We start from the raw sequence: 27,288 nt of genomic DNA on the forward strand, positions 1-27,288 counted from the left end.
AAGATTTGATCAAAGGGTTTCCCCACACATTGTGGGGTTTGTCCCCGGCTAGCCGCCACATCTTGTGTCTCTTGTCTTGGCTTGTTTTCTGTCGACGTTTAATGTTCTATCTGCACTTTACTTTATGTACATGTGATTGCTAATCTGTGGAATATAATAAGAAAAAGAAGTAAACTGTTATAAGCATAGAACATACCATAACTTAACATGGTATCGGAGCCGAGGTGAAGACAAAGCCCGAGCAAGAGCAAGAGAAATCATTGAAGAGAAGATTGGCAAGGCTATCCTAAAAGAACTATGGGGTCCTCAACACTCTTTCCTGCCGAAGACAAGCTCCGTGAGAAAGCTGACTATCACGGATGGAAGATGTCTATCGATCTAACCCTTGAAGATCAAGGAGTGCTGGACCATGTAAGAGGAAATATTGTTGAGCCTTCATCAAATGCATCTGCTGCTGCCTGGAACAAATGGAAAAAATGGAGAAGTCAAAACAAAGAAGATCATCCGGGACTCTATCGACAAGCACTTGGTGGCCTACATCTCTGATCTAGACACCTCCAAGGAAATCTACGACAAACTGGTGAGTTTATTTAAAGTTAATGATGCAAATCAAGTTTTGTTTCTTAGAAAAAAGTTGAGGGAAATCAAGAAGGGTAAAGATGAAAGTATGCAAGCATACTTCTTAAGAATCACCGAGATCAAGAACGATCTCCTATCTATTGGGGAAACCATTACTGACAGAGAAATGGCACTCACAACTCTCGGAGGATTACCATCTGAATGGTATGTGTTCAGGACTACTCTTCTGAACAATAATGTAATTCCTAGTTTCGAGGAATTAATGGCTAGATGCATTCAAGAACAAACAAGGGTAGAAGAGCAAGAAATGCCCTTGCCTAAAGGTCCTCCTACTATTTTTTCTTCTCATGCAAAGAAAAGAAATAATTCTGGGACTAAATCAAAAGGAAAGGCTGGACCTAAGGCTAGAAGAAAATGACGATGTTACATTTGCAATAAAGCAAGTCACTATGTATGAGGTCATGAGCATCATGGTAAATGAGATCATGGACATAAAGGGCAACATGAGATCATGGACATATAGGATAGCATGATGATGATGCACACTAGTTTGAGTAGCATTATGATGGATAAAATCATGGACATGGGCAGCATGATGATAATCATGATTAGAGAAGCATGGTACAGTATGCAGTGGTGCAACTCGAAATCCCTCTGATGGCAATCAAAGGAATGACAAATTCAACAACAAAGGTAAGAGGAGAGCTGGGAATCAAGGAAGAGGACAAGCATTCAAGAAGGCTACAAATTCCAGGATGTATGAAATGCACCTAACCTCAAAAAGAACCTAGTGTCCATCTCAGCAACGGAAGACAAAGGCTACAAGGTAACCTTCAGCGATGGCAAGGTACGTATATGGAAAAATAATGTTAAATATGCCTTTACACTTGGGTTTAGTTTTGATTCATTATATCAAGTCGATGGAAGTCTACTAGGTGTCATGTCTTATGACACATCTCTTCAGTCCGAACTTTGGCATCAGAGGTTTACCCACCTTCATTACAAAGCTCTACCCGATGTAAGACAGATGGTAACAGGGATGTCCGAATTCCAAGTAGAGAAAGAAGGTGTATGTCCGGGATGTGCCAAAGGAAAGCTCAAAAGGGGACCATTCCCCTCAAGCCAAAGCAAGACCTCCGATATATTACAATTGGTTTACTCAGGCATACCTGAGGTTGGCATTAAGAGGGAGACTACTACACCACATACTCCTGAGCAGAATGGTGTGGTGGGAAGGAAGAACCACATGATGATGGAAGCTGTCCAGGCCATGCTACATGATCAAAGACTTCCAAAGTTTCTATGGGCTGAAACTACAATCACCGCCATATATGTACAAAATCGATGCCCTCATCAAGAATTTGGTTCCTAAACTCCTGAAGAAATGTTCACCACCGGTCAAAGGGAAGTCGTGATTAGTCATGATGTCACCTTTGACAAAGATATGGCTCTCAGCAAGGTGGACAATCTGCTGACTTTGAGTAGCTCTCAAGAAGCCGTCACCAGGGAACCGAAAGAAAAGGATGATGAATCAATGCCTGATGTAGAAGAACCCATGGATCCGATTGATCCTCATCCACATGGGCCTTCCTTTTCTAGGAAGAGGCCTTCATGGCTTAGGGGGATACTTGATGATGCTGAAGGACATTCTGCACCCTGAGGAACCTTCCATCAAAGTAAGAAACTTAACAGGTATCAGGGATACCTGACCATCATGAGCACGATCATACAAAATGAACCTTCCTCATTCTCAGATGACTATGGAAGGATGCAATGACCATAGAATATGAGTCTATTATGGAGAATGATGTCTGGGAAGTAGTTCCCAGACCTTGGAAAAGACAATTGTTACTTCAAAATGGCTTTACAAGATAAAGCATGCAACAAATGGAAGTATGGAAAAGTATAAGGTTCATTTTGTTGCTCGTGGTTTATCCCAGAAGGGAGGTATAGACTATGATATTTGCACCTGTTGCCAGATATACGACCATCCGCTTGATCATAGCCCTTGTGGCTTCACAAGGATGGAACCTACATCAGATGGATGTTAAGACTGCATTCTTGCATGGTTCTATCAAAGAAGAGGTCTATGTGGAGCAACCTGAAGGATTTGAGATTTATGATTGAAAATCTCATGTATGCAGGTTGAAGAAGGCTCTCTATGGGCTGAAGCAAGCATCCCGAGCATGGTATGAGAGGATCGATAGCTACTTGATGAAGCTGGGATTCACTAGGAGTGAAGCTGATCCTAACCTTTACTTTAAGGTTGAAGATGACAAGCCTCTCATACTGGTGTTGTATGTGGATGACCTCTTTCTAACAGGTGCAAACCCTCTCATTCACAAATGTAAGAGGGAGATGGCTTCTGAATTTGAAATGAAGGACCAAGGACTTGAAGTGTGGCAGAAGCCAAGGGAAATTTTCCTATCTCAAGGAAAATATGTGGTAAATATATTGGAAAGATTCGGTATGATGGACTGCAAGCCTGTAACTACCTCGAGGATCTTAACTTTTAGAAGTTATATGGTAGTGATGTCGGACCCGACTTGGGAAATGCCTCTGAGTTTCAAAAACTCATTCGCATTGATGTTCTTGGTGAACCTCCGTCCGAACATATGTTTTGTAGTTAGCATTGTGAGCTCATATTTGGTTGAGCCTCACTGGATTGATGCCAGGAATCTTCTGAGATGTCTTCAGGACACAATCTCTCATGGATTAAGATACACTGCCGGAGATGTGAGACTACTTGGATATATTGATGTTGATTGGGCAGGCAGTGTGGTGGACCATAAGAGCACTTCCGGGTACTGTTTCACCTTGGGATCTGCTTCGATATCCTGGATGAGCAGGAAGCAGAAGTCGGTAGCTTTGAGCACCGCCGAAGCAAGATATATTGTTGCTAGCATAACCTCATGTAAGGCAGTCTGGTTACGAAAGCTGTTCAGTGAGCTGTTTGGATTTACATTGGATACCACTGTGATTCTCTGTAACAACCAAAGGTGGGATTCGATTATTGAGGAATCCCGTATTCGTCAATTGCTCTAGCAGATAGACATCATCTGGGATATGGTAAGTCGATGAGCAAGGAAGCTCCATCACATTAAGATGATGTACAGGTTGATACACCTTGTCAAAGCCTCGAGGAAAGATCTAATCTGTGATTTTCCCAAACGACTTGGAGTCGGCAAGAAACCCTTGTACAAGGGTCCTGCATGTTGCATACATTGAGCTCTGGGAGCTCTGAGGGCTTGCGGTTCCTACTGGAGCAACATATGACCACAGGGTGACTCACCCTCCCCTGGTGGTGCACACTGGAACAAGATGATTCGCTCTCTTGTGGGACAAGATGATTCGCTCTGTTGTGGAATAGGATGATTCGCTCTCCTGTGTAGCAGGATGATTAGTTCTCCTGTGAGGCCTGGATTGATGTGTTCTCCATGGCAGCCTGGATTGATGTGTTCTCCACGGTGATTGTAGTAGGATTGATGTGTTCTCCTGTGAGGCCTGGATTGATGTGTTCTCCATGGAAATTGTAGCAAGATTGATGTGTTCTCCTGTGACGACAGGATTGATTAGTTCTCCTGTCGAGGCATCCTACCCATGCAGTCTGGGACTCATGGGAAGTACCTCTCATCTAATCAATGAGCAGGGAAATGAAGTTAGGGACCATAGTAGTACCGATGGACGCATCATTGTAACTACCATACTCCCTATGCTAGGATGACCTCCATTGATCTGGGATCAATGATACTGGTCTGGGACCAGTGGTAGGAGTTGTACCATACTATGACGCTGACTTCGGGTCGGTTGAGATTGGTCTGGGATCAGTGGTACATACTCTGAGACTGACTTTGAGTCAGTGGAGGATGATATTGGTCTGGGACCATTGGAGTTGTACTCACTATGACGCTGAATTTGGGTTGGTTGAGACTGGTCTGGGACCAGTGGTACATACTCTGAGACTGACTTTGAGTCAGTATGATACATCCTCGATCATTTCTTCTTCTTCATAATTCGGACAAAAGCAGAGTAGAATAGAACAATGCAAGAGCAGAGCAGAACAGAACAAAAAAAGTACAGATCAATGTAGGGCAGAACAAGACAAAGCAGAACAGGCAAAATAGAGCAGAGCAGGGCAAGGGTCAGGCTGTACAAGGCAGTGCATTTGATGGATGAATAGTAACAACCAATAGACAGATTGCAGATGAAGTTCTCCATGGTTGAGAGGGAGTGTTAAAATTGGCAACCAGGGAAAAAATTCATGTGGGTCATCTTATTCATGGCTAATAATATTTTTATTAGAATCCTCTTATCGAGAGGTGTATGATTGATATAAAGATCATCCAATTCCGATAAGTATTCATGGAGATATGAACTTATTTTGATTATGGAATTATTATCAAGCCGACCTACAACTCATGTAGGCTCAGAAGCCCAACAGTCGCATATATTCACCCACCAAAGTTGTGTATAAATATAAGAGGAATTTTCCTCATTTGGACTCACTCATCTCATCACATCTCTCTCTCTCTACTACGCAGATATGAGTCTCTTCTCTACTGCGCTGAAATGGGTCTCTCTCTCTCACACATGTGAAGCCGGAAGCTGTTGAATTTGAAGCTGCAACTGCAGAAGTAAAGATTGACTTGTGTGCCCTAGAATATCTCCTCTTTGGAACTACACTATAGGTTCATTTGAACCTCCTTTGAACGCCGCAACTTTTGGTGGTGGAATGAAGTCAATCCGACGAACGGTTTGCAAGATATCGACTGCCCTAGTTTGAAGCCGGAAACTGCTGAAACTGAAGTTGCAACTGCAGAAGTAAAGATTGACTTGCGTGCCCTAGAAGATCTCCTCTTTGGAACTGCACTGTAGGTTCATTTGAACCTCCTTTGAAAGCTGCAACTTTTGGTGGTGGAATGAAGTCAATCCGACGAACGGTTTGCAAGATATCGACTTTCCTAGTTTGAAGCCGGAAACTGCTGAAACTGAAGCTGCAACTGCAGAAGTAAAGACTGACTTGCGTGGCCTAGAAGATCTCATCATCTAAACTGCGCTGTAGGTTCATCTGAACCTCCTCTGGAAGCCGAAACTTTTGGTGGTGGAATGAAGTCAATCCGACTGTCGGTTTGTGAGATATGGTCTGCCCTAGTTTGATAATGAAGCCACTAATACTGATGCTACTGATCTAGGGTTTGCTACTGCTAATATGAATCAGATTTATTGTATTGTTTCTCTCTGCTGAATTATTGAAGATAAAAGAATATTTGATCAAAGGATTTCCCCACACATTGTGGGGTTTGTCCTTGGCTAGCCACCACATCTTGTGTCTCTTGTCTTGGCTTGTTTTCTGTCGATCGTTTAATGTTCTATTTGCACTTTACTTTATGTACATGTGATTGCTAATCGGTGGAATATAATAAGAAAAAGAAGTAAACTGTTATAAGAATAGAACATACCATAACTTAACAATAAGTAATTTGAATCTCCCAGAGCTAACACATCATCATTGCTATGTTCTCGCTCTTTTCATTCAATTACCATGATTTATTCCTATAAAAACACAAACATTTAATTGTAAGTGCCATGATTTTGTTTGAAACCACTTGAATTTACTTAAACTATGAAGAATTTTTGTTCTCAATGCTCGTCGTGCCATTTTCTAAAATAGGTGTGATGAGCCAGAATCCGTTGTTCGAAAAATTTTAGCTCGTCGTGACCGTTTGGTGTAAAGTTGTGATAATCTTGTTTTCCCACCATTGGAAATTCTGGCTCTTCACAGTCTCAAGATAAGAACCTGCGATGGCCGCCGCGGACATTTAGATCAAACAAAGTTTTCTAAATCACAGCTAAAATCATGAAGAACAAGATACATTTTATCTAAAATGCAAGAGATCTTACTCTTGCTTTTGTGCAGCGACAAGTTCCAAATACTCTGATGATGATGATTTACGAGTTGTATTTTATACTTTTTTGAGCTCCGTAAACACACGAAAAAGTCACTTTTGGAGTCATCTTTAAGCTCTTTTCTGACTCTCAAAACATGAAAAGATTTCCAAGCTCTTGTCACTTTGAACTCGTTAAAGGCTGTGAAGCGTCATTTACCCGGTATAAGTTTACCCCTTTTACATACTGGGATAGATTATTTATGAAAAAGGTCTATGTTGATCTATCATGGTCAATAGGTTCCCTTGGGTATTGTTTCTACCTTTTCGGATTCGAGGGACAAATTTACGAAAAGGGACCTTTGGAATTTTATTTTCCGTGTCTTTTTCAAACTCTCTAAATATGAAAAGGCTCTAAGTTTTTCCTATGTTGAACTCATTAAACCCTGACAACATTGGACTTGTCATCATGATGAGACTGAGCTTCTCCTTCCTAGTTCTCGTTAAAATTTACTATGTCGGATTTTTTCGAAGGAAAAACTTAAGTACAAGCATATGCTATCCCCTTCAAGCTTGTGTTTCAAAAATAATTGGGGTACTTGCCAGAAATGGTGGGGGAAACTTTGGAAGTATTCTGTCGGTTGTATTAATTATTACAGAAACTTGTCGCTCTTGAACATTGACACTCTTTCTGCTTCATGTCGGGTTGGGATATCCTCACTTTATCATTGGCCTTCCAGGTTTTGGGTTATCCATTTTTCCTCATTCCATCTGATCCTTGCTGCATCATCATGACCTTTGATCCCTTGGTACCAAAATGCTGCCAAACTCTGGAGTCATGTCACTGATATGTTCAAGAGCTTAATCCTTCTATAGTTTGTATCCTTGCACACCTTCCTCAGATTCTCTATCTCATCCACATTCATCTTGTTCCTTTGTCTCGCATTGATGATGTGGGGAACATTATGGCCTTCCTTCGACCGATCGCTTCCTGTCGACTTCAGCTCATTATCCGGGAAGTTGATCTAGAGACTCCTTTCTAGTACCTTGGAGCTTGCATGCTTTAATGGAAAGTTCTTCGCATTCGATGATGGGCTTTCATTATTGGCCTTCAATTGGGTAATTTCACCAGTATTCAACTTTAGATCATTCTTCACACTTCGTGGATTATACTAGTAGTACCTTGAGAACCATTGACATTACTGGTGGTCTCTCTCACGCTTGTTAATGTTTACATCATTGACTGCTAATCAAGTGTTTTTCTAGTATGCTTGACTTCAGTACATCTATTCACATATTAGAATTTGTACCTTGATTAGGTTGGAATTTAAGACCCTGGGCTCAGATTACACAAGTCTAGGTTGCGTGGATTGGTTCATGATTATATACATGACTCTTTTGATTGGATGGCTACGACCATACTTGAGTCTTTTATTTGGTCCTTTTGATTGGATGGCTATGTCCATACCACAAATCATTTATGTTTATCTTTTGGATGGCTGCGCCCATGCCTTATGCACACATATTTCCTTTCACTATGTATTTATGTATCAGAGATATCAGTTGTACTTGCATTTGTAGGTTCTCCACAATGGTGTTTTGTTTGAGTTATGGATTTGTAAAGCGTTTCACCCCTCCCACTCTCTTGGCCTTCATGCTTTAGGGGGCATATGTTACATAATATTTTTTCATCGACCCCACATTCCCTAATCCCGGACACTGCTAGTCCGTGTTATTGACATCTGCTTTGTGTCATGTTGAAAAATATGTGTCAGTGTCTTCCTTGTCATATATGGAATAATACCTTAGTTCATTACTCCTGGAGCAGACCCCTTTTAACCTCTATTTTTGGGTCGTTGCAGGTCATTTTATTCCACCAGTGAATATGGCCAAGATTGAACTAAGCCTAGCGACATCGTCGCCATGTCCTTGTGTTTCACTCATGACGAGCTACTTTTGGTGATTTTTTTAACAAATTGTCGAAGCTTTGGAGTGTAATAATTCATGGGCAGACCTAGGGTTGGTTGCTAGATCAGATGAGCTCGGCTCTTTCCTTTCGGATGGTTGTTCCACCCTTTGTGCAACCTCCCAAAGGGATAAGCTCTTTCTCCCATCCCTTATGGAGGCTCCTCCTACTATAAATACCTCCTTCATGGCTAAGATCTGCTAGAGTTTGGAAGTAGCTTCTAATGTAACTTGGCCTGGGATAGTTTTGTGTGGATTTGGCTTGATTTTATGAGTGTTATAGCATCATAAATTTTCCTTTTGGGTAGGAAAGAGAGTTATTCATCCTCTTGGGAGATAATTCATGAGTGTATGCTTGTGGAGACATGTTGACGGGACCCTTCAAGGAGACCTACAATGTCAAGGCATGGTTGTAATTTTTACTTTAGTTCATATTAATACAAATCAATGGTTTATTTCCTATATCTTATGTCGAAATTGCATATTGATAGCTTGAAGTTCCTTGACCCTTTAAGTGGATCGGTTTTATTGTATTCTATTATGTTTTTTATTGCTCTCTGAATGTTGTTTCACGTACAAAAGTGATTAGAAGAGAGTTGGAGCGACACAATGAGAACTTCATCAAATGAGGATTTGAAGGTAGGCCTTCATGACATTAACTATATAAGGGAATTTGCTTTGATATTGTTCTTGCTGTCACTAGACCCACTCTAGGGCTAGAGGAGTTACCTCTGTCCATAGAGGGAACTTGCCTACTTCACACCCTTAATATCCACCTTGAGTCCCTACAATCGCCCCATGGGTATTATTTTCTGTTGGTTCACCATTCACAGCTGAATAGGAGACCACTGCAACGTAGGTCTTCCCATTCACTCCCATGTATGCTTCGGAAGAATGTTTGCATCCAATCCTAAAACCAAAATTACTTGGTCCATCTCATATTCTCCAATCTACATGGTTAACCTCATTTCTCTTCCCGTCCTTATCTTATTCTTTCCAATCTTCCAGAATACGCACGGTTCTCTTGGCATGGTCCCTGTGCATCTGTTAATAGGTTCCTATAATCCTTTTACGGCCTTACTATCGCACAGTAACTTCATACATGTTTCCAGGAACATTGTAAGCATAGATGGGTCCATTTCTAGCTCCGGTCTATCCTTGCTTCCTGAAGTGGAGGCATTAGCGAAGCTTGTCTTAGCTTCTATGAAGGTTTCCTTAGCGCACTCCAAATCAAACTCTACTTTTTTCGTCAGAGCTTTGTGAACCCAAGTACTATCTTCTGGCTATCTATCTTTGTCATCTCCCATCACATTTCCACTTCGGAGCATCATGTTCACATTCAAATCTTCCTCATGTGGCTCAGACCTCATCATCTGCAGGTTTTGAGATGGGGGATGCATTAGCCCTCCTTTGTCGCGTATCCTAGATATCAGCATAGGACAATCTTCCGTCTCATGATTACATAAGGCACAATATAGACATGATGGATGCATTGGGTTCATACAATGTCCGGGCCCTCCACAATTGTAACATATGAGCTATCTGCGACCTCTTCCAGGTCCTCCTCCACCTCGGCCTCCTCCATGCCCCTGAAATCCTGTTCGTGCCACTCTTGCATTCTGGTCTGGGGGCCGCATTTCAGCCTGAACTCTATAGGTAGGAGTTCTATCCATCATCAACTCATAGCTTCTACAAGTGTGCTCATAATTTGACACCGATCTGCAAAATTTACAGAACAACTATTGCAAATTTTGTGTGTACTTTGTAACAAGTGGCAGTTGTCCATAGCATGCCTTCCTCCTATTTGAAAAATCGCTCACCATAAAGAAAGTGCCACGCTAGGTCTTGCTTGTGCTTCCAGCCGTAACGGCATCAGTCCTCCTCCTACGAGGTAATTTGCGACCATCGGGCAGTGGTTTTATCATGGCCCTAACCCTTGCATTTTACACACCGCACCTCTTCGCGCACTTCTGGTTGAGTTGTTTTGTCCTGTTTCAGACTCTGCATCTTAAGGAATACGTTTTTCAATTACACGTGGATCTGTTGAACTCGCAAGTTAGGATCCTACATCGGGGTCTCATGCAGCCTCATCGTGATCTCTAAGGCCTCTGCTTGATTTGTTAAATTCTTCTGAGATAACGCACTCCTTAAATGTGGTGTTAGCGATGCTACAAACCATTCGTGATGTTGTCCATTCGTTAGATTCATATTAGCTTTGCGAATCATACACTTCAACCTCTGATCCAACTCCCAAGGAGTTTTGCCTGGTATCATCATGATTTATTTGAACCCAATGATCAACTATGCTTTATACTTCAGCCTGCTAAATTCTCTATTTAGCGTTGCTTGGTGTTATAGCTCCAAAGGTTTCCTGTACAAAATGGGGGAAGTGCAGAAGGCACAAGGGACTTCAGACCTGGTCAAGGGAAAAATCTCAGCATAATAACCTTTCTCTCTATTCTCTCCTCCCTTAGGCCTTCCCTTTGAGGTCTTTTTATACCACTCCCAAAGTAGTTTTTTAGTTAGGAGTTGGTTGGGAACAGTTGGGCCACAGGAACTAACAGGTGATCACCAGGTAAAACCCGCGATCTCCGCCCGAAAATAAGGAGTTTTATATTTTTTTAAGTGTTTTAATACATACACGCGGGTTGGCTATACACATACCCGCGTATACACACGTTTAACTCAGGGCAATGTCGCGTATAAGGGATAAAACACTGTTTTTTAAATTTTAGGACCAGGTCTGGAAGGAGGGGTTGCCCTAGGCCATGAATACAGCATCACAAACCATAAGAGTGAGATTTGGAGCTATAACACTTGGATATCCACAATTCCTGCATTTCAATTATCATTGGAGTGCTTAATATACCAAGTTAGCACGTGGTCCTGTAGGGCACTAACAAATGTTTCTTTCTTTATATTATCATCTATAACTCCCTGCGCTTCCCATATGGCTCTTATCATGAACCAGAATTGGTCCAGATCCTCAGTTCCCAAACCTTTGAACACAGGCAACTTTATCATGCTTGCCATATTGACTTGCTGTGGTGGCGGAGGTGGTATGGGTGAATATGGAGGTGATTGTGGTGAAGTTGGTGGCGGTGCGAGTGGGGGTGGTATGTGTGGAATCCTCTGTCTTATCAAATGGATCACACTTCATAGAGAGACTTTTGCGAGCTCTTCCTTGTCCCCTCGCGAAGGTGAAATCAAAGGGCTATTCTCTGGTCCCTTACTTCCTTCATTTCTATAGGTTTTTCCACTTCGCGTAGCTTTGAACATAAAGGTAATTTCATAACCCTCTTTTCACATAATAGAATTTTAATCCAAGTATTCATAGACTTTACGTACTTACCTCGCGGTCCTTTGAGAAAGCGTCGCTCTACCTCATTGTAGCTAACTGAAGTGTTTACCATGAACTCAGTAATGAACCCTTCTATAATCCGATCGAGCTAGTGATCAACAATGCATTTGATCTGATCCTTTGATGCTTCCAATATGTGCACCAACTCTGGGGTCCACACAATAGGACCTTTGAGCTTCCACCTTCCTTGGCTATCTCCTAGCTTCGTGATCCACTTGTACATCTCAGTAGGGAAAGATGCGAAAAAGATCTCATGGATTTCTATGTATATGTAGCAGTCTAACCACTCTTCTTTTGTCAGTCACAGATTCCTATTTTCCTACATCACAAAATCGTGAATTCTCCTGTCCAACCAACCTTCAATTTCCTTCTTAGTTGGATTCCAATGATACGACATTAGACATCTCCATGTAGATTCCATCCCAGAAACGGAACCATTTGTTGGCTTGAGGGGGCCTGACCCAAGTTCGGAGTTAATTAGCCAAACAAATCCCTACACTACTGGCCCTTTTGGCATTAGCCCATGCAGCGTGGACTGAAGTCTCACCCAAAGCAGTATGGGGGGATGTTGGAACCAATTTTCTGCACCCTCAAGATGTCTGAGGTGTCGATTTAGCCCAACCGAGCCTATCTTCATGCAGGTCACTTCACACACTGTTCTGAGCTATGAGACCTTCGTGATCCGTTAGAATCACCTTTCGCCCAACCCTAACCAGGGGCTAAGATACTTTCACATTGGTAAGTAACGATCTATGCTATTTCCCCAAGTTATACCTTGTATCCTACTTATCTTCTTACAATTGTTAGTTAACTTCGCTTAGACAGATACTTTATCTCACATTTACTTAATCAAAACAATTATATATGTTCGTGCACCATATAGACGATAGAAATGTAATTTATTCCCAATATGTTCGATACAGAAAACAGGAAATAAATACACAAAATTGATATGAAAACTTCTCTTTATTAATGCTTCCACGGTTACAGACTCAACTCACCTTGCGCACTCAGCTGTAGAGCCTTCTCCTACTCTACATTTCAAAGAATCGACTTTACACTTTTGATATGAATCAATTCTTCATCCTTAGACTTCCTTCTTTTTCAACTACTTAGAGCCTCGCTCTATTTATACAATCCCATGGTCCACGGATCATGGGTAGATCTCTAAAGCCGACATTACTTTACAAAATTAAGGGCGGACAACCCTATGACTCATTTACAAATTCGCGCTCTGCACCCAAAAAATACAGATTCTTTACATTAGATTTACAAGTTTGACCAAAATCTTGGCTCTAAGCCCCAACACTTCCCTTGGGGGATCCCGTGCCCAACAATAATGCTCCTGATGAATCCAGCGTAGTGAGAAAGATTGGTAAGAATAAGGCAAGAACAGGGCGTGAGATGAGGCTTATTGCACAAATAGAAGACTATGAGATGGACCAAGTTATTTTGGATTTGGGGTCTAACGTGAACGTATTTCCTAATTAGACCAGGGAAAATTTTAAGTAGAGAAGTTTATATTAAAGTTTAGAAACCTTGGCGAATCTTACTAGCCAGTAATAGACAAATTGTAAAATGTTGATAATATTTTTGTAAAAAGATCTATATTTTTTATTAAAAATATTAGTATATATAATATATTGGTGATTTTTAAGGTAAATTAATTTCATATCATAAAACTTAGGTGAATCATTTTTAGGAAAATATGGAAATTGGTGAATCTTTTTTTCGAAAAAGTATAGGAAATTAGCCCACCTGCGAATATTAGCCCCTAAGATTTTCCCTGAAGCAGACCCGAGAGAGAATGGGGAGACCTGCACTTAGTGGTATCTTATTCAACTAAGGATGGCAAACCAATAGAAAATTATCCCTATGGGATGATTGCAGGGAGTTATCATAGATATAGAAGGTGTGAGTGCACTAGCTTATTTTGAAGTGATACAAATTGTTGATGACAACAATCCATACCCCACACTCCTTGGTATAGATTGGGCTATTTATATGAATGGGTTCATCAACTTGAAGAAGTGGACAATGACATTTGAAAGAAAATCGCTCCACGCTGTAGTACCATTAGACCCTGCAGAAGGACGCGTTATACCGAATTGGTCCGTGACTATGAGGAAAGTGATATTATTTGGATCAAATCTAGAAAATAACCACATGAGACCAAGATTTGGTTAACCCAATAGCTGATGGATGGATTGCATGGGACCGAAAAATTTACTGTACCTCAGATTCAGATGAAGAGTTGGAACATTGGCAAAAGAGGCTGCATGAAGTATCCAGACTACACTACAACATGATGACCAAATTGCTGCACTGCGTGTCATTAGAGGTAAGAAATTTAACTTATTACGATGATTTAACTAATGTAGATAAGTTTTTGGATGCTTTTGAAAAAGAAGTTACAGAGGATCACCGCTTTGAGGCAGTGGATTTAGCACTGCAAACTACACCTGCTCGGTGGTGGGGTACACACAAAGACAACTTTAATGAGTGGCGCAATTATAGGAGGATGATGAGGATGCAATTTTGTCTTCCTAAAGTGCAGTTAACTGAGAAATATGATGGGAGGAATGATCTACGTGACCATTTGGAAAAATGGACTAAAGTGTATGGAACATAGTCACAACTAGAATGGTGCATTTATTTTGTCACACTTTAGATAAAATCCCTATGAATTGGTATTTGGAAACGGAGCTCTACCGTGACACCATGGAGTGGGATATCTTAAGAGAAGGATTCTTTATGACCTTTATCTTTGAAGACATGTTCTAAAGCATTGATGAGGCACTATAGGAGGTTAAGGGAGTGATCTTCATATTTCCACAGGATCCTTTGGAATTGGTTCAACCAAATTGGAGCACCCAACTGCGCCATGCACTGGAATTCTATAACATGACTGCTGAAGGGGAGGATGAGGATCCATGGAATATCAATATCCCAGAAATAGAAGGCCACTGCGAGATCACAGGTCCACAGATAGAGAACCCAGATATGACCGCGCCACTAAAGACTAGGCAGATAAACATTTGTACTGAAGCAGAGCCTAAGTTTGTGAAGGTTAGAGATTATTAGGATGATGCCATAGTGGATAAAGTTGCTGAACTACTCTGCGAGTACCATGATCTTTTTCCTACAAAATTTTCAAACTTGAAAGGCATCATAGGCGATTTGGGAATGACTATGGTGTATGCGCTCCAAAATTTTAGGCACTATCTATTGGGTAGGCATTTCAAGATGTACATAGACCACTCCACTTTGAAGTACCTAGTCAATAAGCATGTGTTGGGGGGAAGATATGCCAATGGCTACTCTTTTTTCAAGAATACGACTTTGAGGTCATTTTCAAGCAAGGAAGGTTGAATGTAGGATCTAACCATTTGTCATGAATTGAAACAGGGGAGGAGCATACTAATTTGGAGGAAGGGTTGCCCAATGTGTAGCTCTTCTTGATGTGCATAGCGGACAACCACTTTGAATATATTATCCACTTTTTGACCACAGGGATAGCTCCAGAAGGCTACACCAGTCAATAGAGGAACGAATTGGTAGCATGCGCGATTGATTTCACGGTAATTGCCGGAAATTTGTGTAAGATGGGATCAAACAAGATACTTCGATGATATGTGCTCGATTTTGAACGAAATAGCATCATCGCTGACACTAATGGAGGAGTTGCGGGAGGACATTATGCAGGAAAAGAAACAACACAGAAGGTTTTGTGTGCTGGGTTGTGGTGGCCTACGCTACATAAAGATTCTAAAGCCTATTGTAGGGCATGTGATGCATGTTATAGAATGGGAAGGCCATCACGAAGGGATGAGTTGGCTCTGAATCCTTAGGTGTCATTATAGCCATTTGAGAAATGGGCTATTGACATTGTAGGAGAAATCCAGCCCCCGATAAGAAAAAAGGTGCATGCTATATCATCACCACAATAAAGTATCTGACTAGATGGGTAGAGGCACAACCTGTAAAGGATTGTATAAGGGCTATAGAAGGTAAAAAAAAATTTAGTACATGTTAACTAGGTTTGGTTGCCTGAAAGTGTTGATGAGTGATCGCGGTACACACTTCCTCAATGAACCGATCAACGCATTGACCAAATAATTCTAGGTTTATCATTAGAAGAGCACACCATATCATCCTCAGGATAATGGAATAGTGGAGGCCTTCAATAAGATATTGGAGAATGTGTTGACAAATATTTGCAACGCGTAGTGGAATGATTAGGACATGCACATACTGGCAATATTATGGGCGTATAAGACTACTTGCAAAAAACTAATAGGTCAAACACCTTTTTGGTTGGTCTATGGTGTAGAAGATGTGATTCTCATGGAATATATCATGCCTAGTCTATGCATAGCAGCCTTCACAGGGATGGTGGACCACAGAGCCTTGGAAGAATGGCTCATGTAGTTGATGGAGCTCGAAGAGGAAAAATTATTGGCTGGTTTTCATCAGAAAGCACAAAAGGAATGTGAAAAGGCATAGCACAATCGACACATGAAGGTGTGCACATTCAAGGTAAATGACTTGGTTTTATTGTATGATAGTAAGTTCGCTAAATTTCCAAGAAATTTTTAGATGTACTAGTTGGGGCCATATGTCATCAAAGAAATCAAATATGAAGGTGTGGTTTAGCTTGCAAAGCTAAACGAAGAACCTTTCCTGAGAAAAGTGAATGGAAGTTGGTTGAAGCCATATGCAGGAGATTCAGATCAATGACTACATGATAGTAGCATAGTCTTAGTGGTCCAGGTAGTTGCAAGGGAGCGTGGGACTATGAACTATACTACCTAGTTTTGGGAGCTACGCGACAGAGGGACTGTGTGAAAAAGGGTGATGTCACAGTACCAGAAGTGGCGTGAAGGGAGTTGTGCTATCGAGGGAGACGCCATGCAACACAACTAGAAAATGACCGTTAGGGTCACTGTTCATGATTTGATAGCCAAGATATGGTTAAGAGGAGTGGGGGGGTGGGCATTTAAGGTTGAAATACTTGGGGATCTGCCACCAATTCAAAATTAATGGATGTATTTTGGGGGGAACTTTCAAATTTTAATTCAAAATATCCTATAAATTACACATGGCCATCCAGCAAAGAACACTTTGCATCCTTAGCATTTTTATTCTATGTTGTTTGTCGCTTATGAATCATAAGTTTTTCAAGGATTTGGTCACAAGCTCTGTGTTTGATATCCTACGTGAGGAAACCCAGCAATTTATTCACAGCATTATGTTAGGACTAGGAGAGACTGCAAGCATGGGAGGAACTATTGCCTCCAAAGGAGTAGCTCCAGAAGTTGTGAGCATGGAGGCTCCGGCTATGGTGCCTACGACACCAAGGTCACCTAGGCCGAAGCCTACACCAATGCGGGAGACTTGTAAGCCAAAGAAGGACAAATAGAAAAGGCCAGTGGCAGTGCGAGAGTCACCTAGGAAGCACTCTGATACCTAGGCATAGAAGAAGGAAAAGCAACCTGAGAAGGTTGTAGAGTTAGAGGTCGAAGAGGGCGTGAAAGATATAGATGATGAGAGTGTAGAGCCCATTTCCAAGTTTCTGGAGTATATCCCTCCATGTAAAGGAAAGGTGAAGGTCACCAAGGACCCAGATGTGAAGAAATTCATTATTCATATGCTCTTGTTGCCAGAAAAGATCACTTTTGAAGGTTCAGGCCTGACACGGGTTCCCCTGTTGGCTTGTTGGGGCCTGACCCAGTTTCAGAGGTGATTTCGCCAAACAAATCCCGGTACTACTGGCCCTTTTGGCAATAGTCCGCAGAGTGCGGACTGAGATCTCACCTGAAGTAGTATGGGAGGGTGCTAGAACCAGGTTTCCACACCCTGGAGATGTCTGATGGCTTCAAGTGGTCCACGGTTCAACCCAGTGCACACGTCAGTACGTTCACTTACCCATTCCTCACAGCCTAAGATGCTTCCTTCGTACAGCCATACTTGGGGGCCAAACAGTGTTATTACCCAAGTCCTTACTAGTAATCTGATATTAGTTGATTAACTTAGCTTATTTGTATGCTTTTTGTTATACTTAACAATATTCACAATTCATACAAGTGCATGTAGTAAAGAAACAATATATTCGCAATTGATATCAAACATATAATAACTCAAAATAGATACACATCATTGGTAACAAAACCTTTCTTTATTAATCTCTTCTCTAATTACAAACTCAAATCCACCCTGCGCACTCGGCTGTAGGGGTCTGCGCACTCAGTTGCGGACTCTACTAGGCCTCTACGCACTTAGCTGCAAAGCCTTTTCCTATTCTATGAACCAAGACACACTTTGTACTTTGACTTAATCTCTAGGACCTTTCATGCCCATTCTCTATTCGATTCTATTTCTTTTTCCTTTACAACTTAGAGCCTCACTCTATTTATACAATCCCATGGTCTGCGGACCATGGGTAGGCCGACCTTACATTCAAAACTAGGGTGGACAGCCCTATGACTCTAACATACATTTCGCGCCAACAATTCATAGAGCTTTACAACAATATTAACTCAAAACTTGGGCTTTGAGCCCCAAAACATGTCGTGGGGGGATTCCATGCCCAACAGGCCCCCAACACAAACATCATGACTCTCCCTCGAGTCACTCTGTCGGCACAGTGATCTTGGCGTGGAATCTCTCCAACTGTTCTCGAATGGTATTGATGTCTGTAGTGCACTAAGCTGCTGCTTGTTGCCCTGCTACATCCATTCTTCTGAGACCTCTATGTCTGGCATGCTTCCCTGCATTTGCACTTGCATCCCCTGTATGTGCATGAGCTTTCATTCGATTGGCACCGTGATTGTGAAGGCCTCGTCAATCCATGGCTGAACGAGCGCTTTGAGAACTTCCTCCTTGTGTCACGCAGCGTCCACCTACTCCTTTAGTTCCTTAGCTTGTTGCATCCTCGCAAGCCACTGACTGAGGACGAATGTCTGTGCAATTCCTCAGACACTGTCATATTGCTGCTAGAGTTCTCGCGCCTCTGTCTCTAGGCGCTGGATGTTAGTATCCTCCTGCAAAGTCGTGAGGACCTCAAGTTCTTATTCCAACATGCCGGTACAGTCTTGTACTTCACCCCCAATTTCTTCCAACCCTGTTGCGATAGCGCTAGCACACTGTTCTCGGACTTCTAGGGGAGTGGAAGGTTGTGCCTTCAATCGAAGCTCAGTGATATGAAGATTCAGCTCCAGCTAAACCTTTGTCATTTCTTTCCTAGCCTTACGGACTTCGATTGCCAATCTGTGGATCTGCACTTCTACTGGTAGATCTACTGAGATGGCCAGCTCTGGGACGCGTCAGCAAGCGTCATCTACCACTTGCGCCAACTGTTGGTTCTACGACACCAATTCATCATGCTACAGACTGAGTTGTTCCATGTTGATCTTTTGTTCACCGAGAACATGGATTGTGTGGCTCTCCCTAGCACGTAGCTCTATTTTTATCCCATCCTATAGCAGATACAGTGTCTCTCATGGAAGGGAAACCAAATTAAGACCAAGGCCCTTCAACATGTTAACCGAAAACCTATTGGTCACATTCACTGTGACTAGGGCCCCTTCCAGTAACACTATCATGTTTTCCATCCGTGCGCACAACATCTGCTCTGCTACCAAGGATCCTACTGTGAGGTGGGTAGAAAGGGTACCAACCTGAGGGGGCCACACCTGTAACTCTTGCCGCTGCGCCCTGAGGGCCCCCAACACAGTCTAGTGCTCCTGCATAAAATCTTGAAGTGCTTCACTTGTGACAACGCAGACCGATGTCATTGAGATCACCTTCAGTTAAGGTGATCAGGTCAATGGCCAACTTCAAGGCCTTGACCTTCTTCCTTGGTCCTGCTCATTCTGCGATGTGTGGCTGCTTCAACTATGTGGACACAGTCCCTGGGTCCACGCTCCCTTATACTATTTATATTTCCTCTACCTCTTGCCCTTGCTCGGACATTGCTTGGCCCTCATCTGCCTTTGTGTGTGCTGCCTCTACTTCCTATGCTGCTACTGCTACTTCTGCAGCCTTTTTTTTCTCCGCGGATTTTTGTGTCACTTCCCGCGCTGCCTGTTCCTTAACTGCTTTTGTTTCCTGCTACCTTTTTTTGACCAATTGGGTGACATGTAGCTTGGCATCATCCTTTTTCTTCTGTGTTGCCGCCTTCTCCAGTTCTGCCAGATCTGGGGCGCACCATTTCAGAGGCCATGAATCCAAGACAGTGAAGATGGCATCATCAATGGCTATAAATGAGAGCTTTGTCCACTGCATTGTTGTATCCTTGCGCACCCCGATGTAGACATTATGCATGTCGGCTTTGAACTCTATAAAAATGTTTAGACTATTGTATACTGTAGGTGACAGACGTGGCCTCCGATAGATCCACATCCAGATGCTCATCTCCATGAGCAACCAGAAGATTTTGGTGTCGCGTATCCGTTTTTCATCCTTTATGGCCCAGAGCGAAGCATACTTCACGGCCTCTAGTAAGTCTCTATTAATGTTGGGGAATTGACTGCTTTTGGTAGTTCCCCTCCTACAAGAAAGTTGGATAACAACAACCATGCGTAGTGGAAGGTTTTACCCTACTTCTAGGCTTCTTGACAGTTCTCCAAGAATTCTGTACAGAGGAATTCAGCCCAGTTAAACTGGACTCCTTCCATGCACTGCTCGGCTAGTGAAATCACCAGTGCAGGTACCTCAGCTGTGCAACACTTTCACATGACTTTTCCGGCCAGGATTTGGGTAGCTATGCATACCACTTTGTCCTTGATGCTGGAGATAGCGTAGCCCCTCTTCTTCTTCTCTAGCTTTTATTTTGTCTTCATGGCCTCTGCGAGGGCCAAATTACTACCTTTCCCTTCTGATATGGTTGCGGGGTCTTTTCCTTTATAGGGGAGCCGAGAAATGCAATGAATTAGGTATACCATAATAAGGTTAGGCTCCTCCAGCCATAGATACCCATCATGCACCAGGCAAAGTAGGTGCCTGATGATGAAAATGGTTATGGGCGCACAGTGGAAATGCAACACCCATAATAAGTTCAGCAGGCCGACCTTTTCTAGTCCATGCAGCCACTTTCATAGCTCTAACGTTGTCACCACCCACGCTTTGTTCTGCTTCATGAGATTCCTAGTCTCTAGGTGAGGGAATTTCTTGCCATCAGTGAGGTCCCAATCTTCGAACTTCATGGTTGGCACACGGCCTAGGTACGAGCCCTCAAAAATTATGCCATCTGGGAGGAGTGGGGTCTCGAGTGAACTCTTGGTTTCGTCCAAGTCCTTCAGCACTTTGGTTTTCCCTTTCCACGAAGGGACATACGTGGCCAGTTTTGTTGCAGAGAATATAGGTTGAATGTCTTCCTCCATGTCGTCTTCTTCTTCGGTTGCGATGATAAGAGCCTGCAAATCTTATTCCTCCTCATATGTGTCGATTGTGACAACTTTTCCTTTTTCTACCATTAATAGCTTACTACATAGTGGGTTCCTCGGGGACACGTGTACGGGGGCCATTTCTTGCTTATCTTTCTTGGACCTCAGCGTTCGCAGTGATTTGGGGGTTTCTGCCACAACCTCGACACCTTCTTGGACATCCTCCACCATTGGGGTCTGTGCAGCCTCATCAGCAGTTACCTCTTCGATTCCCAAATCATATTTAGTGGTCGTCGTCATATCTAGGCTGTATTCTATCCCTTGGGAACTTAGGGGCTCACATACTACTCGGCTCTCAATGCTTAGTGCTCGACTCAAACGCTTAACTCTCAAATGACCAAGTGTTGTTTGTTGGCTAGCCCTTTATGTTTTATAGCACCTTTTGAATTTGAATTCGACCATTCCCCCCAATTTCGGGCCATTAATGCTTTCTTGGCAATAGATTTTCCCAAATCTTTCCCATAAATCATGTCTTAAATGCCTGCTGCCCTCTCCATTTGGCCTCAGATAACACATCCCATTGTGAATAGTGACATCAACGATAACTTACCAGCCAACATGTGTAGCAGTGCAACCCTTCGTGCGCGGTCACGAACCTTGTGACATTCTGCTTCTAGGCGCATGTCCCATATCGCGTAGCTCCTAGGTAGAATAGTTTATAATCCTGTGCTCCCTTTCAACCTCCCAAAATGATAAGACTATTCTTCCTATAGCTAGTCAGGTGGTCACACCACCCATGTGGGGCTCCATCTCATCCTCCAACATGGATCGCGAAGAATCCCCACCTTCCATTGTTGTGATTAGCATTGTGCATTTTACTACTTGCAACGTACTACCCTGATCACTACGTTTGTCGATATGTGGTCCAAGCCAAGGCAGCAAACTAACTAGTTCACGGTGATAGTCCTCCAACTTGTTAGTATGATCATATGCACCTTGCCTTACCACCCTCGGTTTTTTGACGAGAAATGCTTCCTTTATTTCATCTTCTAGCTTCTTGACCTCCACATCCATCAAATCAATTTTCTCCCTTAGTCATACTTGGTATTTTTCAAGTTTACGAAGTCTAAGGTTTCCTTGTCGAATTGCTTCCTCGAATCTTATGTGTTCTGTGTCTCACGACTATGTGATTCCTTCATTCCGAGCTTCACGGACCTTCGTATCTATGGGTGCTACTATGTGCAAACTAGGCTTCGCATGCTCCATAGGGATCACAACCCCTGCTTCATACTTTAGCTTCGGAAGTGCTTGCATGGTCAGGGTTTTGCACATGGTCCTATAAGCCCATAGAACCGTTGGTACACGTAGGTCCTAGTCAGTGCGTCTCACATGGTGGACCATGTTTAGCACTTCACACACCTTTTCAAAGGCTTCCTTGTGTATAATTTTCGGCACGCTTGCTCGTATCATACTTCATCAGTCACGCCTTTGTCGTGCCCGCTCCTGCTTGTTGTTCCTATTTTCTATCGTGAGGATGGTGTGTGCTCGTGCAAGCCATGTACCATACGCTTGTACCCATTTGGAGAGGTGGGCATGAAAGTTTTTTCTTCCATCATACACAGCTTCCATCCGTAGCTGAGGCTTTCCAAATTGTATAAGAATCATCGTTCTTCATTCACGCCAGTTCTCAAAACTTCTTTGATGCGTACCCCACCACCTTGCGGGCATAGCTCCAAGTGCCCATTTTAGAGCGTCAAAATGCTGTTGTTCTGGCACCTCTCTTTCAAATTTGTTCAGGAATTCATCCACCTCTATTAGCCCATCATATATAGGAAGATCCCTTACATTTGTTGTCACGCAGTGCAGTGATCTTACCATCATGTTGCAATTGATCATGGTTACCTCGTGTAACCAGTTATGACATCGTTCTATTTCCTCATCCGAATCTGATGTGCAAGATATTTCGTGCTCCCACAAAATCCTACCATCCATATTTGGATTCACCTAATCCTCTTCTTGAGTAGTTATCTTATAGATACAGTCTAGATCGTCGTCACTCTCGTTGTTGCACATTGGCTCTGTGTAGCGCGATCCTTTCACAGGGTCTAAAGGTACCACTACACATAGTGACTTTTTCTCAAAAATCATTTTGTACTTCTTCAAATTTATCACTCCGTTCATGTCAGTGGCCCAATCTATTCCTAGTAGCGCAGAATAGGGATTGTTTTCATCGACAATCTCTATCACTTCGAAATCTACAAGCGCACTCACACCTTCAATATACACCATTACTCCCTGCAATCATCCAATTGGTAGGATATTATGCTGGTTCACCATTCGTAATTGAATAGGGGACCACTACAATGCAGGCCTGCCCATGCATTCCCATGTCTATTTTGGTAGTACATTTGTGTCTGATCCTAGATCCAGAATTACTTGATCCATTTCATACTCCCCGATTTGCACAATCTATCTCATTTCCATTCCTGTTTGCAATGTGTTCTTTCCGAGCTTCTAGACTATGTGCGGTTCCCCTGATCCAGCACATCTAGTGATGAGTTCTTGCAGTCCTTTCACTACTTTTATATCACATAACAAATTCATGCATGTCTCTAGAAAGGTAGTGATCATTGAAGGATCTATCTCTGTTTCCATTTGATCCTTACTACCTGAAGTGGAGGCCTCCGTGAAGCTCTTCTTAGCTTCCATGAACATCTCCTTCATGCGCTCCAAATCAAATTTAGGTTCCTTTGTGGGAGCCTTGCGAACCCACATAATTTCTTTAGGCTGCTTGCCCTTGTCCTCTCCTATTGTGATACTGCTTCGAGCATGATTTTTACGTTCGGGTCCTCTTCGCGTGGCTCAGACCTCATCATTTGTAGGTTCTAAGTCAGGGAAGGTTGCAGTATTCTTTTATCACACAACCTCGCTATCAGTGTAGGGTAGTCCTTCATCTCATGATCAAACTGGGTACAATATAAACATGATGCTCACGTTAGATTTGTACAATCACTGGCATAATGCCCTGGCCCTTTGCAATTGTAACAAATATGTTGTTTTCAACCCCTTCCTGGTCCCATTCCACCTCAACCTTGTCCGCGCCCCTGGAATCTAGTGTGTGCCATTCCTGCATTTTGATCAAGGGCTCATGTTTTGGTCTGAACTCTGTAGGAAGGAGTCTGATCCATAATCAGTTCATAACTTCTACAGGTGCATTCGTCATGGCCTACTGATCTGTAGAAATTACATAACAACTGCTGGGATGTCTGCGTATACTTCTGTAATAGTTGAAAATTATTCGTAGCATGTTTTCCTCCTATCTAACAAATCACACACCATAATGTAGGTGTTGTGCTTGGTCTTGCTTGTGCTTCTGGTCTTAATGGCATCGGCCCTCCTCCCGCCAAGTAGTTTGTGAAGACTGGACAATGGTCCTTGTCGTGTCCCTGTCCCTTGCACTTTATGCACCATACCTCCTCGCACGCCTCTGGGTGAGTTGTCCTGTCCTGTTTCAAACTCTGCATTTCCAAACATAAATTTTTTAGTTGCACATGGATTTGTTGGACTCCCAGGCCAGGGTCTTGTATCGGGGTCTCGTGCAATCTCATGGCAATATCCAAAGCTTCAGCTTTGGTGGATAACTTTTGTTGCGACAATGTGGTCCTTAGATGTGGTGTTAGTGATGCTAAAAACCATGTGCAATGCTGTCCATCCATCAAGGTCATGTTGGCTTCACGAATCATACTCTTCAGTCTCTAGTCCAGCTCCCAGGGGGTTTTGCCTAAAAGCATCGCGATTTCCTTAAATCTGATAATCGACTGTGTCTCTGATTTTGACCTGCTAAATTCCCTATTCAGCACAGCCTAGATATTTACAATCCTTGTGTTTGGATGGTAATTAGAATTCTTAATGTACCATGTAAGTGCACGATCTTGCAACGTGCTTACCAGCGTTTCCTTCTTTATATTGTCATCCATGACTCCTTGTGCTTCCCATACCGCTTTTACTACAAACCAAAATTGGTCTAGATCTTCGTTCCATATTCCTTTAAACACTTGCAATTTTATTGCACTCACCATATTGAACTGTTGTGGTGGTGGAGGTGGTGTGGGCAGAGATGGGGTGGTGAGATTGGTGGTGGTGTAGGTGGAGGTGATATGTGTGGAATTCACTGCCTTATCAAACTAATCGCACTTCTTGGTGAAACTTCCACATGCTCTTCCTCTCTTTCTCGCCGAGGTGAAATCAAGGGGCTATTCTCTATCTCTGTGCTACCTTCGTTTCTACAAATCCTCCCACTCCATGTAGGCTAAAAAATCAATTTATTCGCATAACCTGCTTTTCACACAATAGCATTTTAATCCAAGTGTTCAAAGATTTAATGTACTTACCTTGCGGTCCTTTGAGGAAGAGTCATTCCACCTCGTTGTAGCTGACTGACATGTCTACCATGAATTCGGTGATAAACCCTCCTATAATTTGATCGAGCCAATGGTCCATAACGCGTGCGATTTTATCTTCCAATGCTTCTAGTTTGTGCACCAGTTTCGGAGTCCACATAATTAGTTTGTCGAGCCTACACCTTCCCTGACTATCTACTATCTTCACAATCCACTCATACAACTCAGAGGGGAAGGATACAAAGAAAATTTCATGGATTTCTGTATATAAGTAGCACTCTAACCACTGTTCCTTTGATACTTGTGGATTCCTGTTTTCCTATGCTGAGAACTCATGAATCTTTCTATCCAAACAACCTTCAATTTCTTTCTTCGTTGGATTCTAATGACACGACATCAGACATCCCTCATGCAGATCCCGGTCCTGGCAACGAAACCATTTGTTGGCTTGTTGGGACTTGAACCAGGTTTAGAGGTGATTTAGCCAAACAAATCCCGGTACTACTGGCCCTTTTGGCAATATTCCATGGAGCACGGAATGAGGTCTCACCCGAAGTAGTATGGGAGGGTGTTAAAACCAAGTTTCCTCACCCTGGAGATGTCTGATGTTTTCAAGTGGTCTGCGGTTCGACCTGGCATGCACGTCGCTACGTGCACTTACCCGTTCCTCGCAGCCTGAGATGCTGCCTTCGCGTAGCCCTATTCGAGGGCTAAATAATGTTATTACCCAAGTCCTTACTAGTAATATGATATTAGTTGATTAAGTTAGCTTATTTGTATGCTTTCCATTATACTTAATAATATTCACAATTCATACAAGTGCGCGCAGTAAAGAAACAATATATTCGAAATTGATATCAAACATATAATAACTCATAACAGATACACAAAATTGGTAACAAAACCTTTCTTTATTAATCTCTTCTCCGATTGCAGACTCAACTCCACCCTGCGCACTCAGTTGCAAGGGTTCGTGCACTTAGCTGTGGACTCTACTAGGCCTCTATGCACTAATCTGTAGAGCCTTTTCCTACTCTATGACCAAAGACACACTTCATACTTCAACTTAATCTCTAGGACCTTTCATGCCCATTCTCTATTCAATTCTATATCTTTTTCCTTTACAACTTAGAGCCTCACTCTATGTATACAATCCCATGGTCTGATAGGCTAAACTTACATTCAAAACCAGGGCGGACAACCCTATGACTCTAACATACATTTCGCACCCACAATTCACGAAGCTTTAGAACAATATTAACTCGAAACTTGGGCTTTGAGCCCCAAAACATGCCATGGGGGGATTCCATGCCCAACACCCCCTTTTAAAAATGGAGGAGTTGCACCTAGTTGAGCATGAGAGGTTCCCCCAACTCACGACAAAGAATTACATGAAGAGAGTATTTTACAAAGACTCTGGTGTCACTGCGTTGGAGCCAATTCAGTGGATCCGTGGAGTAGAGCAATTTGGGTTATTGAACCTATTGTTGGTGGCCCACTACCACTACTCCAACATAAATACCACTTGTATACAACAGCTACTGACTCTAGTGCATGATGGGTGCTTATGGCTTGGCACGCATATCCCCATCACAAACATGCTCATCCTCAAGATCACGCTCCTGCCACATGAAGGCTTGAATCTAGCAAAGGAGTTTGGTGGAAAGATAGGCGAGTGAGACTTGGCAGATAAGATGAAGGCAAAATTTGAG

The sequence above is a fragment of the Pinus tabuliformis genome, chromosome 5_1 (genome assembly GCF_031772625.1).
Source record: "Pinus tabuliformis cultivar Carrire ecotype Pingquan chromosome 5_1, CPIR1, whole genome shotgun sequence".
NCBI lineage: Eukaryota > Viridiplantae > Streptophyta > Pinopsida > Pinales > Pinaceae > Pinus > Pinus tabuliformis.